The sequence below is a fragment of the Cheilinus undulatus genome, linkage group 8, assembly GCF_018320785.1.
Source record: "Cheilinus undulatus linkage group 8, ASM1832078v1, whole genome shotgun sequence".
NCBI lineage: Eukaryota > Metazoa > Chordata > Actinopteri > Labriformes > Labridae > Cheilinus > Cheilinus undulatus.
This window is the reverse complement of record NC_054872.1, coordinates 40,478,669-40,497,888: the sequence shown is the minus strand read 5'-3', so window position 1 is coordinate 40,497,888 and position 19,220 is coordinate 40,478,669. Positions and strand designations below refer to the sequence as shown.

Below are 19,220 nucleotides of genomic sequence, written 5' to 3'. Positions count from 1 at the left end.
CTTTTTGGAACCTCTAACCTGCCCTCTTCAGTGTAGGCTCTCCTTTATCAACCAACCTAATTAAGAAGGTCTTGTACTCCTGATTTTTAAGTTAAATCTTTATTTGAAGGGCTAGGCTATGTGCGCCCCCATACTTCATTTTTGACCTGTACAATAACCCCTGTTATCAAAGCAAAAAAAAAAAGACTTTCATTTATTAATGCTGCACTAAAATACAGCCTTTTCAGAATTATCTTTTTGTTGGTAATGTTAACGATGTGACTGGGCACATTGCCTTAAACATTTGGAAAGTAATGTCAGGCTTCATAGCTAAGCCATGACCTGCAGAAATATCAGGATACCAGAAAATAAAGTTGAAGAATTTAAAAAAAACCTCAAGGGAAAATAATGAATGAACTGCATTTTAAAAAAAGACAAAAAATCTGTAAAATGGATTGAAGGGGGCAAAAATTGGGAATATATTGAAAAGCAGTTAAAAAGTAGCAAAAATAACAATACACGCAGGGAAAAGTGATGAAAAGGGGTTAAAACATGGCACAAATCATAGGAATTAGAATATCAGAACCTAATAATGGCATTTTTTATCTCCAAAATTAAGTAACTGTTGGCCAGGACGCTAGCACCAACACGCCAACCCATCCATCACACATACATTGATATATAATCAATAAATCACAACTAGAAAGGGCCCATCCTCTGGGTTTTTCAGGGGTCCAGCTAATTCTGTGGGCAGGCCTACATAAGACTGACATGACACTGTCATAATCATGTCAATACACCTGTCCTCACATGAAAAAGGCTTTATGAATGTTGTAATTTGGTCTACACTCACAGACATCCCAAATCAAGAGTGGAAGTTTTTAGTGCACTGTGCGCTCTGCCTGGTTGCCCTGCAGCTTTTTTCCATTCCTGAAAAACCACATAAGTAAAAACTGGATCTTACCCCTATTGTTTCCTGTCTTTGGCTAGGACATCTGGTTACAGCCTTACCTTTCTGCACTTACCGCCTGTTGAGCATACACTCTAAGTGATGTTTTGTCCCTCGGATTGGACAGACAACATTGGTCCAGTCGACCTTCAAGTTGTTTTTTGAAGGTTCTGCTCTTCCCAGACACTGTGTATGGGGAGCAGCCCAGATGATTATAAAGTAGACACCATGCCATTCATATGTGAAACTGTCTCTCTAGTGTGGCAGGTTACGAGAAACAAATTCAACTCATCTTTTTATGGGCATAATTCCCACGTCTAAAGGTGCCAAGACACAGCTGTTTAAATGGTTTTCATTGTGAAATTTCCCTCAATATAAGAAAATTTTAGGCTTACAGAAAAATTTAAAATTGTCTTCAAAGTCATGAATTAGTTCTCTGAAATTTAGATCAGAGTGCTGCAATAGCAAGAGACTGTTGCATAGCATTAAATATTTATAAAACTCTTCATTTTTATTTTTTTCATGAGTTTATTCAGGGTTTACCTTGTCTAGAGGGTGGAGATTCAGGAGGATCTATAGAACAAGACTGTATAATTTGATTTAAGAAACAAGCTCTAAAGAAAATAATTTCTGCAAGTGGAGAGACAGATATAGAAACCTGTTTTCAGTTTATTACAACTTCCATTACTCTTACAAACTGGTCCTTTAAAGGAGAATTGACTATTGAAATTATTTATATAATCATAATAAGACAACTGCCTGAAAAAATTAAACAAAGAGCATGTTGTTAAATCTGATATCTAAATTGCTATTATCAGAGGAATGCATAGCATTATTATCTTTGATGAGTCAAAATGATACAAAAACATAATTATTTTTTTTAGATCACTATTAGCAGCATTTAGCGACAGCCATACATCAGATAAATATACTGCTTTGTGGATAAACTTTTGCCAGTCTTTGAATCTTGGAGTTGACATAGATGACTCAGGTAAATGCCAGTTTTGGGTTGGACTTCCTGGGTCTTCCTGAGATAGCATCTTCCTCCCAGCTCAGCAGCTCTCTTCTTCTCTTGATCTAAATCTGACCATGAGTTGAACCAGGGCAGCCTGAGGTTGTAGCTCTCCCTTTAGGCCACAAGTGGGAGAAAATGGTTCATTACATTGTGCAAGCTACAGTATCATGATAAACAGTATAAATCCAGTACTGGTGATTTGCATGAACAGACTGAGGAGTAAAGGAGAACTTGAGTTTACTTTTAATTATTAAGTCAGAATATCAGATGCAGGTGCAGATTTAACCTGATCAAACCAGAATTAGCTTTAAACTAGGAATGTGACTCCAATTAGCTTTGCTCTTAATGCACAGGAAATAAATGAACCAATGCATACAAGCTCATGTGTGTTACTATTATATTTGCACGGATGGGAAAGAAGCAAATGTTCATTTGAGGTGAAGGGTTACTGCAAAATGACTCCCTCTTACAGTGTATTAATTAAAAGTCAACAGAAAGAGTGCAAATCAGTTAGTCTGAGGGTTCGGTTGAGTCTAGCTTCTGATTGCAGCTGTATGAAGGCCTTACAGTAAAAAAAAAAAAAAAAAAGAATAATTACTCACATGTGCCTCACTTGCTCCCTGGTAGGAAGGCTGTAAGTGACCTGGTCAAAGTAGTAAGGGCAGAGCAACAGGGCTGCCACATCTGGCTGGTAAGACATCCTGGCAAAGTTTTGATCCAAGTAGTGGTTTGGTCCCCAGAGATGTCCAGGGAAGATTTGAAACCAGAGGGCTGAGACCAATGCTTTCATGCTGCTTTGAGCTGTTGAAGGTATGAGGGGGAACAACTGGTACAGGGGCTGATGGACAGCCATTTTGAAAACTCTGTTCCCATAAAAAAATCATGGACAATAACAAATTCAGTGTGATGGCTACAGCAGAAAAAAAAAGATAAAGAGCTAACTGCTTTATTTCCATGTAAAAACCCGTACAGCAGGGTTGGAAATGAACTTTCTTACCTACCTGCCACTGTGACAGGTGGATTACGTTTTTTCCTTTTTCCCAGACACTATATTAACTTTCAACATAATGTAAAGAGGTATGATATAATAAATTGAAATGAAAGGCTATTCAGTGAAGTGAAATGTTTCAGATTTGCAAAGTTAAATATTTTATTCACGATTCCTGCGATCTCACATTGGAATTCAGACCTTGTTTAACCATCTTGCACTTAAGATGAACAAAATATTGGTTCAGACACACTTTTAGCAGACATGCCAGCTACAGTACTATTCAGATTATGTAGAGTCGATGTCTGTAAGTGTTTGACAGCAGGACTGACACGCAGGGAGGAGAAGGCAGGGTCCTGTGTTCAGTGAGCATGTAGGTCTGCTCGCTTCTGATCATAAAGTCGCTAAGAACAAGGAGAAAACCTGAACTCAGTTTATGCCATTTACCAGCACAGAATCATTCTGTTACTTTTCTTTTATTTAGCCACTCTAGTAGCCGGTAGGTTAAGCAAATTCACCTGACACTGCTCAAAAATACCCACATTTGGCTGGTGTTGGGTGCTAATTTCCCACCCTGCTGTACAGTAGTGCTGTTTATTTTATTGACAAGAACTACAAAGGAGTAATGCCTTTTTGAAACAAAAAGACACATGACTTGAGTCATAAAAATCAAATGTAAAATACAGTTACCTACCTTATATACCGCGTTGTGTAACCTCCTGTATCAAATATGAAATCTTTATTTTCTTTTAAACTTCATCCTAGTTTAGAACATGGAGCTTTATTTAAACAATGCCCAACAACAAAAACATCTGTTCAGTCAAGATATATTTCATAAACACAAGGCACAATTGCTACTTATGAAGAAAGAAATTCCCTTGTTATTTTTTTATTATTAATGTCTGTTTCACGATTTCACAAGGCATCGTGTAAAATTGAGAGTATCTGCCGCACATGACAACCAGATTTTCTAGTGCAGCCCTCACTTCTGGTGGTAAATGAGTGAAATTTTAAAAACTCAGAACTGTTATTTGGTCTCTTTTGTGGTACTGTAGAAACATAGCGGTGAAAGATGTAGAGAATTTATGTGGTCAGGCACTGATTTTGAACGAGAAGGCTTGGCTTGAAATCTCTGTTCCAGTTCATCCCAAAGTTGCTTCGTGCTGGCCAGTCCAGTTCTTCCACACCATACCATTATCCCTTCACCAAAGTTCACAGTTCGCACAATGCAGTCAGGCAGGTAACGTCATCCCAGCATTAGCCGAACCCAGACTCGCCCATCTGACTTCCACTGTGGGTGTGATTCATCACTCCACAGAACACGTTTCCACTGCTCCACAGTCCAGTGTCAGTGGGCTTTACACCACTTCATCCAACACTTGGCATCGGACTTGGTGATGTGAGGCTTGCATGCAGCTGCTCGGCCATTACCTGAAACCCCTTCCCTTAAGTTTGCACTGCACCGTTTTGTGATTACATTAATGCCAGTGGAAGTTCTGAGCGCTTCAGCTATGGAATCAGCAGCGCTGGCGACTTTTATGCACCATGTTCCTAAGCAGTCGCTGACCCCCCATGTGTTCTTATGTGGTCTGTTGCTAATGTTTCCTAAATGCTTCCATTTTAATTTTCTTTCGTCTTATTGCAAAGGTGGCATCCATCACGGTACCACACTTGAAGCCTCATAGCTCTTCAGAACGACCTATTTTGTATCACAAATGTTTGCAAATGGAGACTGCATGATTAAATGCTTTTTATACACCTGTGGCAACAGGTCTGATTGAAACACCTTAATTTGATAATTAACAGGCATGACCAAACACATGTCCTAGTGTATTATTAGTCCCTCCACCCCTTACCATGCACATCAACACATTATCATCTGTCTATATGCACTAAAAAACCCATTTCACTCAGGTAGTGAAGGTTAAAAGATTGAATTAAGCTTACATTTTAATACTCATCATCATTCAGGGGAAGTTGAGGGTGGGATATGACTCAGGAAGTCGTTTCACTAAATTTGTTGTGCCTTGTTAGCAATACAAAATGGCACACACTGTTCTTCTTTAGCCTTGCCAAGCACCCCGTCATTGCTACTGGCCTCCCTGAGGGGCTATGGGCCCCACTTTGGCAATCACAGACTTGAACTTTATTGTGTTGCATCAGTTAGGTTATGTTTTGTAGGCATGCAAGTTCATTGTAATGAATAGTTTTCATGTGATGTCACAGTTATAGAATGGCAGGCAAGAAAAGCCTGCTTCTGCTGTATGCTACAACAGAGAGGTCTCAGACGTAACTTACGTGTTTTAACTAGTTTTATCTTTTAAACTAAATATGGTTGTTGGTCGCGCAATCAACGTTGAGGAGACAAGCCCGGGTTTTGCCTCCACAGTCTCACTTGAAAAAGAAAATGCAGAGAAGAGAAAGTTGTGGGTTGAGAGACACCCTGCTGTTCATCTAAAAACTTAAGAAAGGACTTCTTCTGATCCAACCATAAAATGTTGTGTTAACTTGAGAAAAATATTAGAATTTTTTGCCCTCCACCACCCAAGTGGCAGCTTTATTCATTCACCCTCAGGTAAAATACATAAAGCTGTCTGTTTTTTGAAAGACTTTCATCCTATCACTTGTGGAACAGGAAGGATTCTCCACTATGTTTAACATCACCTAAGTGAACTTACAGTTAGGACACTGACATTTTTTAGTGTTACAGGTGCTTTATAAGGGTTGCAGATATCCAAAGCCAACAGTTTCTCTTGGTATCTCTGTTTTCATGAATTTGCCAGGGGGTCTACAGCTTTTTGACATGGAGGGAGATAACAAGCTTGTGCTGAAGCGCCACATAGTATTCAACGGTAGCCACTATGTTTTTTTTTAGTTCTTTTTGTCTGCCAGTGGCCTGTTGTAACAGCTGTGCACAAGTTATGTCTAAGTTCATGGTGTAAGGTCCACACTAAAACCTATGTTAAAGCTAGTTAAGTTGTTACTTCAGTTGTGCCATTGTTAAGTTGCACCAGGGATACACGAGGTTCATCTCAATATGATGAGCATAACTTTCAAGCTGACCAAAATTTTGTTGTTGAAATGACTTTTCACGTTAATATGACCAGTTACTGAAAAGAATTTTTATGTCAGATGAAATAACACCTGACAATAACTTCAGTGTGCAAAATATGCCAAAGCACTGTGATTAAGTGTCAGCTAAAGCCAGTGTAAAATTAAAGGGACAGCAATTTGCAGTGCAGACTTAGTAATTTTGGGGCCCAAGGCAAACACAAGCATTGGGGGCCCTCCACATCCATTGCTCCATTTTTAAAATTCTTATCTATGAGAGAAAAGGAAAAAGAGTTAAACAAATGCACTCACTATAGAAACTCTAAAATGTAGTTTTCTCCATTTCATTTGAGCGTATCGACTTTATTCCTGGGGGGTCTACTGTAGCTACAAATGTGGGTGGAACTTCTGGTACAATGACAATAATAACAAAAATGTGATTTTTCCAAGAGCTTAACAGCAGTTGTTCTAAAAGAAACAAATATTTGCTGTTGTAAATACTGCTTCTTTTTTTTTTTAATGAAACATCTTGCTAGATTTATTATAAGCTGGCAGTAATAAATGATGTTTTCTGTATTGCTCAGTGCCTGTGCTCCATTTGGGGTGCTAATAATGTGACAAAGATGACTTCAGTAAGTGTTTTACACATGCTGTTGACTGTGTAAAGGCATCAGGGATTTCATTTATCATTCATTCTTGATACAAAATTTGAGATTTACCAAATGGAAGGGTTGACAACTTGATTCATGGATAGTAATATCAATATGTGACCAAAGCTGGTAAAAAGTCCTGCAAGTCGTCCGAGGTCATTTTTGAGTTTTTTACACATTATGAAAGTGTAGATTCCAAGCTTTCAAATGGTGTATCATACACCTTAATCTGATCATATTTTACAAAGATAGGCTCATATGAATGTTAACTTCTAGTTCCTGTTTGTTCAGAGAAAAACAGGCTCAAAGTTTCAGGACTTCAGGCAGGCCGGGAGATGGGCGTGAACAATGGAGCCACATTTACATAAAGTCCACCCAAACCAAGCTTCTGAATCAGACTGGTGACGCTCATCAAAATATTCCCACAGGAAATCAGCCGTTATCAAACTTGCCCTGTCGAGTGATCCTGAAGTTGTCCGAAGTCTGGTGATAATTCTTGCTGCTTCTTCATCGTCTCTTCTACTTTTCTTCGCTGCAGGGTGCATCTTAAGGCTTATTGTTAAAGGTGATAACTAGAAACAGCTGTAGTTACGTGCCGAGGGGGGTGGCATTTGAGCCATTTGGTGTTTGTTATTGTCCATCTCAATGGGCAAAACTGGGAACAATGGCAGACTGTGCGGCCAATTATCACCTGCAGTTTCGCTTTCCCTTCCCCTCAATATTCTTGCAGCAACTGCGAGAATAGGGCATTTTAAAACAGAAAATTAACGCTTTTAAATATCACATTTGTGTTTCTTTTTTCATCAAATGAGTAGTTTAAATGTTGGACTTGCATAAAATGAGAAAAAAATGAAAAATGATCATTTTGAAGAAAACTAATTTGTATCCATTTTTCTCAACCACCGGAATGCCGACTTGCAGGAACTTTATCTAGCTTCGGTCACATATAATTCCCACATTTAAAAAAAAGATTAGCTGGTCATTACATTTCAATGTCATTTAGCAGACGCTTTTATCCAAAGTGACGTACATTTGAGAGCAAGAACAACACAAGCAAAGATCTAGACAAGAAGAAACAACATCAGTAAGTGCCACAAGGTGGACGCAGGTGCTGCCATGCAGTGTTAAAGGTAAGGCACATAATGTAAATAAGGTTTTTTTAAATAAGAATCACCAATAAAACAACCAAAATGTGAGATTTGTCATCATCACCACCTTCACAACACTAATGACCAAAGTACCAAGTGCTGGATCACTCACAGAGAGCTGGGAGAAAAATCCCAGAAGTAGAGCAGGACAGTGCAAGCCAGCTGTAGTTGGGAGACTCATTCTACCACTGGGGACAGCAGTGGAGAATAGTCTAGCTAAATGCATAGTGTTCTCTAAAGAGCTGGGTCTTTAGCTTACTCTTGAAAGTAGAGAGGGACTCTGCAGATCGAATGGAGTTGGGTAATTCATTCCACCATTTAGACAACTGAAGAGAAGAGTCGAGCGAGTGACTCAGGACCCTGATATCCTGGAAGTGCCAGGCGCCTTTCGCTGGCTGAGCGTAGTGGGCAAGAAGGAGTGTAGACCTGGATGAGGGACTCCAGGTAAACAGGAGCAGTTTTGATTACTGTTTTGTAAGCAATGATCAGAGTTTTGAGCTGGTGAAATAAGAATTTTAGCAACCCCACTAATTAAATAGAAAAAATGTTTTTGAAGGTTGTGTCCAAAGTCCTCCAACAAAATGTGGTCGTCTATTACTATACTGATACGAAGCTAATAAAGTTAGCTAAATATGCTGGTCTAGGTCATCTGAGGCAATTTCTTTACTTTGTCCTTTCTAATAATATTATCCTGTGTGAGGTATAACAGACTAGGAATAAGGTGGATAGTCTAATATATTGTCTAATATATTTCATTTTTAATTTCATTTCGTGTTCTTCTAATGCTTTCAAAATGTTGTTTATATCTGTATTAAGCCCTTTGATTGTTTTTGATAATTCATTATTGTCAATAAATAATATTAATAATTATATTAGACATTTTTTTTCCTAAATGGATATAAAATAAAAATATATATATAATGTAAAGATATTATGAAACATGGTATTCATTTTATTGACATTACATTTAATTTTTTTTTTCCATACGTTAGTTACCTTATGTCCCACTCACCCGTCCTGAAATGTGGAAGAGGCTGCTCTACTGGATTTCTCTGCATGTTTTTGGAATGGGCCACCTTTCACTGGGTGCCCTGCCCCACCATAAAAATGTGCAGATCCACCCCTGTCAGTTGAACTACTAATTATCTTAAGCTGTCTGTAACAATTCTACTGTTAGATCAGCTGCTACCAGAATGGTCACAAAGGACACTATACTGGCTACTTTCCATCGTAAATATGACTGGTAAACAGGCACTTAATGAAATGTGGGATTTCCATTGAAGGGGAGGGGAAAATGCTGTGCGACATCGGCTCTGCTCATTCGCTTTCAGAGACTCCCGCACATCACAGCGTCTACACAACAGCAACTTCAAAACATATCGTTTGTCCGGTGGAGAGAGGGTATTGTTGTGGATAACAACGCTTAACAGCCTCTAAACCGTCCAAGGGATTCCCGCAGTCTCTCTGGTAAGGAAAAAGCCTTGAAATATATCGCAAACTGACACTGAAAGGAGCACAGTGTATGTATGTGTATGGCTGCTAGCTGGCTAGGTAGCTAACTAAATAACGTCAGTTAACCCGCAGTGGCTAGCTCGGCTTTCTGTGGCTCGTGTTTCCCATCACAGCTGGTGAGGGTCGGCTGGAGTTGGAGATTTGGTGAGAATAGTTTCCTCGGTAGAGTTTAAAAGGATTATGGGCTTTAAAGTGTGGTCCATTATCCTCTGCTTTGAGTAAACGTTTAAACGGTAACACAACAGTTGAAAGACAGTTAAGTTTAGATAAACTAGCTTCTTGTAAAAGTAGAGACCATAGGTAGAGACGCTCGTGAACAAAAATAGAAAAACCGTTGATAAACGGTTCAAGCTTCGATGTTTTGCTAACACTGTGACTCAACTAAAGAAGATACATGTTGTCTTTATTTTAGTGTTCAAAGTTGGACTGAGTTTACCTACAAAGCGAACATTGAGTTAGGTTGAGCTGATGTCAGTGTTCCCCAAGACGCTTACACAACTTTAACTTTACTTTACTTTCCATGTGAATCAGCATCGCCGCTAAACGACTCAGGACTAAGGACGACTCAAATAAAAGTTTCGTCAACAAGTTTCATGACAAAACAGAAAGGTAATAACTGTTTATTAATAGATGACTGCTCAAAGGCAGCTACTGTGATGGCATTATCACTCTTGAAATGCGTCATGCTTGCGCCATTTCATGCGACTTTCTCACATGAATCGCTTATTTCCTGCTAAAAGATTTCATATCCTCTCATCCTTCCTTTATTTTCATTTTTACCCTCCTCTGCAGAACAAAAGGCTCTGCATGGCGCCCCCTCCCCCTCTGAACTGTCAGATTGATTGAGTCCATACTTGAGGTATGAGAGGACCAGTGCAGGAGGAAGGCATGCAGAAACACTACTCTCCACTACAGATTGACCGATAGTTAAACCTGCGTGGGCATTATAACTGTTTGTGTGGTTATTTTGATTCTTTCTGCATCAAGTCCTTTTTATTTGATGTACTTAGGTGTGAGCCGTAACACTTTACTTGACAGGAATCTGGCACGCTGACAACTGATAAGCTTACTCTCTTGAAGAACTGGGCCCAGCATAGATATGAGTGAAACAACTAACTTTGATCTAAGGATAAGCAATCCATCTTTTTAAGATCTTTTTTGCTTTTATGCCTACATTTTAGACACAGGACAGCGGGAAGAGTTGGAAACGGGGGAGAGAATGTGGGGAAGAATCCACAAGCTGGGGTTGAACCCAGGCTGCCTGTCACCAGCCTCTCAGTTTATCCACATTTATACAAGTCTGCTGCTGCACACCATTTGTTCAAGGCAGAAACGTGTGATAGAAGTGTGTCAGACATGTTAAATAGTTAGCAGCAGATAAGCCTATATGTCATATACAAAGTCCCAGGTAAAGACCTTTGTTTGGTAAAGATCCCCAAAAGTCTCATAATAATAATAGAAATATTCTGTTAAAAAGAGAATGCAGTGTAAAAAATGATTGTTGCATCACAGTTGTACCTTTTCTGTATTCATTTTTGCCAGTTTAATGGTTTATTATAGTATTGCAGCTTTAATTGTTCACACATGTTAAGTATATATCCCCAGATATCCCCTGTTTAAAGATTTTGATGACCTTGTATCAATATCCGTTCTGTTTTTAGTTCTTTAATTTATTGAGTATAACTAAAGGTTGATAAATTGATTAAATTGCATTTTGTCAAAATTATTGAATATGGTTACTTTGTAAGTATTAAAGCCCTTCATAAAATCTCTGTTTTGCAATAAATAAAAAATTCACACGATAAGTAGCCTTTCAATTAAGTCTGAACTGTGTTGAAAAAATTGAATTGCGATTATTTTGACTTAAACAGCGATTTCAAATGATTTGTGGTATTTAAGAGTGACGATATTACATCATTATTCTCTTTTTGATTGGAAAAATACATTTTTAAATGACTATTGAAAATGTATGAAACATGCGCTACAACATCTCTACTGCAAAATATATATTTCTTACTTTTTACTTAGTTTTAGCAGCCACCATGTGACTTTTTGCTGTAGCGGATGTGTTTTTTTTTTAATTAACATTTCATTTTTTTCTATGAAGACTCACCAAATCAGAATGTTACACCAGCTCCTTACTGATCTCTTTGTCAAAGGGAACAATATCAGTTTCAGTCATTGGTATCAGAATCAAGTCTGACAGGATTTTTGAAGTAGTTTTGGTCTGCCATGAATGCTTTCAACTACCAGGAATGGCTAAAGACCAGTGTCAGTTTTGTGCATTTTCACCATGGTTTGTACAAAGCATGTTATAGGATCTGCAGTGTTTACGCTCTTCTTTCCTGTCTGACTTGTTGGCCCAGCTTTGTTGTTGGTTTCAGGTCTCATGGGGGGTTTCCTTGTCTCCATGGTTGTCATTGCTAAGTTTGTAAAGCACTGCAGGTTTCTGCGTTTGTCCCTGGTGGGCTGGTTATAGCTGGAGGTGAAGATTATTCCACTGAAACAGCATGAGAAACCAAAAGCAGAAAGATGAGGGGGAAAAGGGTGGGAATAATAGGGAGGGATGTTGCGTTTTTTCCCCCCCTTCTCTCCTCAGCAGTCTGTCCCAGCAGTCGTACTTGAGGGAACAGCTACAGAGACGTGTACCAGCTGCACCCACGATGAATGGCGAGGGCTCAGGAGGGGTTGCCATGACAAGGACGCTGGCACGCGTTGTTATGCAGACACTTCTTTTCTGAGGGCATGTTTGCACATTATTTCATTGCCTGGTCTTGCTCGGTTGGTGCTTCAGAGAAAAAGGCCTGCTTTGTGTACGGAACCTGAATAATGGTTTTATGTTAAGCCTGTTGTTATTTTTTGAGTGATAGTGCTTTGTGTAAAAGATATTTTCTTACTGTCTTGGAAGCCTAGTGAATAAAAAAGATGAGGTTGTGTAAGAGCTGTGTTGTGGTCTGCTGGCTGCATCTGTCCAGATCCTTTCTCCAATTTCTCCCACTTGTGTACATATTGTTGAACAGCAGACATCTAAATCATTTGAAATCCTTACGTTTGCTATCTTAAACTCACATGTTTAGTTTAAGCTTTGGTACAGGTTAAAGTGTATAGTTTAGAAATCTGCCCGATACTCATGCCTTGCTTTGCCCTCTCTTTAAATGTAAACCCATGATTAAAGTCAGACCAGAAGTCCCACGACATTCTTTGGCTGTTTTAGCTTCAGCCTTTGCCTTTTTTTTTGGAACAATCAAAAATCCCGCCTACGACTTACGACTGTATTTTTAAAAATATGTGTTACATTTTAGTGAGTACAACATGTTCCTACAAAATAGATACCATTATTCAATAATAAACAATAAAAAAGATCTAAGAAATGAGTGCTATTTAATATTCATCGTTAGTCAACTTAATGAAAGGTAAATGACGTTGTTTCTTGCAGCACTTTGTAGTAATGCTGGCCACTTTAACAACATATACCGTCAGCCTCAATGTACTATACTGTCGCTGTCATATGAAGAAGAAACCCCAAACTGATTAATATTCTCCTGCATCTGTATGTGAAATCCCTCTAGAACCCTACATGGGATCATTTTCTTTATCTTGCTCTTGCTGGATTTCATAGTATCAAAAACAGATGAATTAAATACTTGTGTGTTAACCACAAATCACAAAAAATGCACTCAATAAATTGAAGTTTTCTCCCTGTGTGGAGCAAGAACGAACAACTCAGAGAAAAACGAGAGCACTCTTATTGTCAGCATTTGAATGGCTTCACTCTGTCTCCACACATTTGGATGAAGTGTGGTGCCTCTGACAGCCCTGGACTGATTTCACCTCTTGTTGTTCCAATTATAGTAATGTCAAAGTGATAATTGCAAACTGAATTTACACGTAACTTCCTCTTAAGTCATGCAGAGGTGTAATTGCTTTCCTAATTACTGCAAAGTTTGAGTGTGACAGCTCTTAGAAATATAGCCAGCTCTCAACAGAGGGTCATTTTGTCATTCAGCACCACTGTATTTGTGCTCTTTTGAAGGACACTGATCTGTTTCACTTATCCATTGTGCGGGATCTTAAAAAAATCTTGCAGGATGATTGGATGAATGTTCTGCCTGTTACATTCATTACTGGCCAATCAGAGCAAATAAACATATGACACAGGAGGCATGCTCAACAGGCAGCTGTTGTCGTTCACTATCAGTGGAGCCAGCTGGCAAATCCAATCCTGAAGCCTGTCAGGAGAAGAAAATAAAACGTCTTTTCCATCAGGAAATGCTTTCACTGCGGTTCTTTGCTCTTTTTGAATGGAAATGTTATCCTGTTCTGATAAAACTGCAGCCATAGCTACGTCCACACTAACCTCTCCACTGGTTGCCGTTGTTAGTTACTTAGTTAGTTAGTTCTATACAAAACAATTTTTTTTAAAAAAGGAGAAAGTGAGACAATAGGAACAGAAAAACAAGACCTCAGCTCATCCCCTCAAACTCTGTCATTCTCAAGGACTGATGGCCGTGAAATTGAGATCTCCAAAGCTCCAGGATGGATGTTAGCATCACACTGAGCTTAAAAAACGGCACTTAATGGAGGCAGTGAGGGAGCAGGAGGACAGAGGAGGAAAGAAATGAAAAAGGGAAAGTGTACAGATGTGTCTCTTTGAAGGTGTTGACGGACTTGCAAGCAGTAAAACTAAACTCTTCTGCCTCTTTTTCTGCAAATGGTGCTGATTGTTCTGTTCATTTTCACACCGGGAACAAGTTAGGTTGAGGCCTTGCAAGATAGATCTTCCATAAACAAAACATGATCATTTCGTATGCTCCAAGACCCCCCCCCCAAACAAAACAAAACAAAACAAAACAAAAAACAAGCCAGCCACCTTGACTGGCAGATTTCTGGCTTGAAACACTGAATTATGTTATAATTAGAAAAAAGCATATGAAATGAGATGGAGTGTTTCAACTGTATGATTGGCAGAATATACCTTTTGGTAACAAATATCCAGCAGAGCAGAAAACTAGATTTCAGTCACTGAAAATTAAATTTACTTAAAATTTCCTGTGTGAAATTACCATGAAGTCAGATGTTCTCATTATGTTACATAGCACTCTTGCTACTTCTCTGCCATTCTTTTTATGCCAGGTCCTGCCTCACGTGTGTGAACACCTTAAGAGTGGTTCAAACAAAGCTCCCATATTTTATGACGTAAAGCACGACCAATGACCATTGTAAGAATTTAACCTTGTAGTCAAAAAACCAAGATCTAGATTCCTGAAACTTGCATCCATTTTTGAAAAGAATGAGTAACTGATTACGTAATGCATTGATTTATTCCTGGTAATACCACATAGCTTAGTAAAGGAAGGCACAATAGACAGAGCTTACTATGGCAGGTCTGCTGAAAAGAAGTCTTTCCTGGGATTAATTTACTGCAGCACATATTGTGATGTGTTCTCTTAGCTCTACGAATGGAAACGGTCTTTTCTTAACCCAGTGAAAACAATCAACTTCTGTACACATTTGTAACACTGAGATATTATTTCAACAGCACAAAGGATGTGACACAATACTGTTTGCAGAGCTGAATGGTTGCCAGTAAAGCAAAACACTGAGGGCAAAGTTAAATCTACTGGGAAAATAATGAACGCCTAATTCTAGACTGTATTGCAGCTCTGCTGGAGGCTGATGGGATGCCATGCATGCTTCTGAGGGCATAGGATCGTTCATGTCAGGTCAGGATGAACAAAGTGGCATGTTATTGCTATCTGGCCTGCACAGATTTTTGTGCTGGAAATATTCAGAGAGCTTTTAACTGGAAACTCTGGAGTGCATTATTATACCAAAGTAACCTTTTAAATATATTTTCTTTAAAGACTTCACTTACGCAAAATAATTTTACAGGAACACTTCCTCCTCTTACAGTGCCTTGTTGTCTCTGGTGTCTTCCTTTGTCTGCATTCATTATGGTCCCTCGCTATCTAGCTAATGGTTTTTCGTTGCTGATTTGTCTATAAAGATCTACATTTTTCATCCCCTGTGTATGAACTTAGAGGTCAGGTCAGCTCTGGCCTCCTGATGGCCATCCTCCAGGTCTGCACCAGGCCCATGCCGCATCTCTCCAGATATCCCCCCAGCTGACCCCTCCACAATGCATGCCCCTGTCACCCCTGGTGACTGGACCAGCCCATTGGGTCCTGGGCACCCAGTATGCAGTGAGCTGGATCAGGCACGGGAAAGCAAGCAGGTGCCTGTAAAAGCACAGCTGCTGTTCTCATATCAGTCACAACGGAATCCAGTCAGCACCTCTGGCCATCAGTCATCGTCCAGGCCGCGTAAAAGTATAGTATAGCCCAGAGGCCAGGACTGAAAGACTCTGACTTGCATCCGCATGCTCGTATATTGGATGCGCCACGCCATGTTGCTCAGCGAACGCATCACCCCATATGTGAGTCCAAGTCTGTGGCTCAATACAACACATTCATAAAGTATAACAGCTAAAAAGACAGCTGTCACTATCACTGGTGTGAACAAACAGCTTTTTGCCTCAAGGTTAGTGTTGAGTAATGCTACCAAGATTTTTCATTCCCAGCAGCACTGTTTCTTTGTGGTTTGATTTCTTTGCTCAGTTGACAAAGAGGAGGTTTGGTTTACTCTTGTCTTTAAGTCATTGATGTGATGTATTGAAGTTAGAGCTTATTAAAGATCAAATTACAGCACTAAATTGTAGGCATCAAAGCTTCTACTGTTGCAATCATAAGTAGAAGTACAAATACCCAATGCTGAATTCACATTTTAATTTTAATTGGGACCAGTATTTGTAGCTAAATTACACAGAAGAACCTTTTTTGCATTCCTAAGTCATGAGCTTCAATGAAAGAGAAGCAAACAAGCAAATGATGAATCCAAGTTTGTGGAAAGTTGCTTCACTTATTGCTTTTTTCTATCTCCTGTCTGTCACCCATGCTGCCTTTTCAATCCAACAAATGTTAATGATTACCAGGAAGAAGCTGAGTTGTCACTCATTTTTTATTTGAAATGTAGTCCAATCTCTTTCTGGATTTTCGATTTCCATTGACTTTGATGTTTATTTTCGATCAGGCAGCAATATTGACGCCTAAATGACAGCTAACTTTGAATATAACAGTATGACATGTTAACAAAAGCTTGGAGCATATTCAGGAGCTTTGGATCCTGAGAATGATGTCTTAAACATTGCCACTGTGTGAATATGGTCTACTTTAGCTTCCACAGATGACGTGGAGATCATTCCTGCTATTTCAAAATAAAGAGATTTCTCTTTAACTTTGTCTGACTTTACTGCTAAGGTACTTTTAGACCAGAGAAATACTTCCTGTTAACTAAGTGCTCACATGTTGGCTTCTAGAGGCCCCTTGTGTTGATTTGACATGTCAACTGTGCATGTGCTAAAAAATGTGAAAGCACCCCCCCGCCCAAAAAAAAAAACACTACCTATGGATTAGTCATGTATGGATGTAATTTCAGTCAAACAAGTTTTTCTTTGCTTTGCCCTCATGCAAACCCAACATGTAGTATATGCACGACTGGTAAAGATAATGTAGACAGCCAGGAGGTGTGACGGTCAGCATAGCTGCTGAGACAACAAAGGGTGAAAGTTTTAAAGACAAGTTTTAAAGAAAAAAAACAACACTCCTCATACGTTTGTGTTGTCTTTGTCACTGCACTAAAATGTATATGTCAGTCAGACCAGCAGACGACAGATAACTTGTGTTTTAAAGGTGCCATCTTAATATTTAGCTTAGCAGAACAAACTTGGTTAAAATGAAACATTAATAATTAGGCCTTTATAAGTTATAGTTTAACTAAATTCACAACTAAATAGTCCTTTTTCACACATAATAACCAAAAAAACTTCATATTTTGTATGGCCTCCTTTGGCTTGCATTCTTGCTGCCATTGTTTTTATGTACCTTTCCACAGTCTCTTTTGTTTTTGAGTTCCAAATAGTTTCTAGCTGTTCCCACAGACTTGCTTTAGATGAAACTTTTGTGTGATCAATCTTTGAATCTACTAAATCCCAAATTTGTTCAATAGGATTCAAATCCGGACTTTGACTTGGCCAGTTCATCAGTTCCAGTACTCCAGATTCCTTTTTCTTAGTCTCTGCACAGTCTTGAAGTATGCTTGGGGTCATTGTCTTGTTGGTATATGAACCTACGACCAATCAGATTCAGTCTAGAAGGGACTCCATGATGCACTAAGATGTTGTGGTAGATGTTTCTGTTCATGATACCGTCCATTTTCACTCATTTGCCCACGCCGTATCCACAAATGGAATCCCATACCATAATGGAATCTCCACCGTGTTTCACTGTGGGTGCAATGCATCTGCCATCAAAACGTTCTCCAGCTTTTCTGCGGACATAAACATGACTGAATGCTGACCGAAGAGTTCAAACTTGGACTCATCTGTCCAGAGTACCTTCTTCCAGTCTTCAACAGTCCAGTGTTTGTGCTCCCTGGTTAATCTGAGGCGTTTCTGGATGTTTGCAGGCCTCCATAATGGCTTCTTAGCAGCTATTCTTCCCTTTAAGCCGTGTTCCGTCAGCCGTCTGCTTATGGTCATTCTGGAGACTTTCTCAGACTCTGACCTAGAAGCATTCATCTCTGCCTGAAGATCAGCAGTGGTCTTCCTTCTGTCTCTAGTACTTCAAATCTTGAGATGTCTGACATCTGCTTCAGTTAACTTTGGTTTCCTGCCTCTTCCTTGGTGCATTTTTTAAGTACCAGTCTCGGCAATTGACTCCAAAGCATACTTGACCACACTGTGAGAACAATTTATGTCTCTCCCTATTTGTCTCAGAGACCATCCAGCATCATGAAGTGCTTTAATGCGGACTCTTTCATTTTCAGTGAGCTCTCCATGTTTTACCATTTTGAACAGGAATGAGGAATTTCAAACTGAATTCACCTTTTTATACCCAAATTTGAGCCGGATCACTGGGCTTCTCTGAGAAGTCAGAAATGAATCAAACATAACATTCAACCACTAAAACTAATTTTTCTGTTCAGGAAAGCAAGTAAATAACTATAATTTGACATATTAATCAAGAAATATTAATGTGCTTTAATATTTTTTCAGTTTTTTGTAATTCAGTACGTTTGAAATTCATGGATAACAATAATAATTATAATTTAGCATTAAAAATATCATTTGTGTTAAAGAGTTTCTACATATTGGTGTATTAACCATTGCAGAAACATAAAAAAAATGATTTTGGTAATTACAAATGCTGTTAATTTAGGGCAGCCGTGGCATAAACCTTACCTTGGGTGGTGGTCTAATAAATTTGTTAAGCACGGTATATATATTTCATACATAGGGAGGATCCCCACCATGGACTCTACCATCTGGATATTTGCATTTTGCACATGTCTACAGTACTACAGAAGGAACCAAGTAACAGAAATTTACTTGTAACACACCACACACCACAATATAATGTGATCAATTATCAATCTGAGCTAACCTTGCAAAGCAGATGGATACACCCATTTCCGTGTTTCTCACTGGTGAATCCATCTTGCAAAGCTCCCATCTGAACAGTGTGGGCCCGGTTAGAAAGGGACAGGACCAATCAGCGTTGAGGGGCAGTACTTTTGGGTGCGGTGGAGTCGTGACGTAAGCAAGCAGCGACAAAGAGTCTGGTGCCATTATGGCAGAAGAGATTAGCGTAGATGCTGCTAAAGCACCAGTTTTATCAGAGCTTGATGACATTTCTTTGTTAAAAGAAGAACAAAGAACAAAATTGAGTTGCTCTCTTTTCAAAAACGACAATAGTCTACTGTCGCCATGGTTAGCGTTATGCAGTCTATGGAGTTTACTCCTCGGTAGTGGCGCAACCCTGAAGGGGCTATGTCCCCTGTTTTGTTGCTCTGACTGGCCCGTGAAGGTATG

At 39.2% G+C, this 19,220-nt stretch overlaps 1 protein-coding gene across 1 annotated transcript in view; it reads left to right on the top strand.

Annotated features, from left to right (window-relative positions):
* Window positions 1–8,989: 8,989 nt before the first annotated feature.
* Window positions 8,990–19,220, top strand: part of si:dkey-199f5.8 (beta-1,4-galactosyltransferase 3) — a 42,930-nt gene continuing 32,699 nt past the window's right edge. Inside the window, exon 1 of the mRNA XM_041793193.1 lies at window positions 8,990–9,247. The gene's annotated coding sequence lies outside the window, so the exon portion shown is untranslated. The remainder of the gene's footprint in view (window positions 9,248–19,220) is intronic.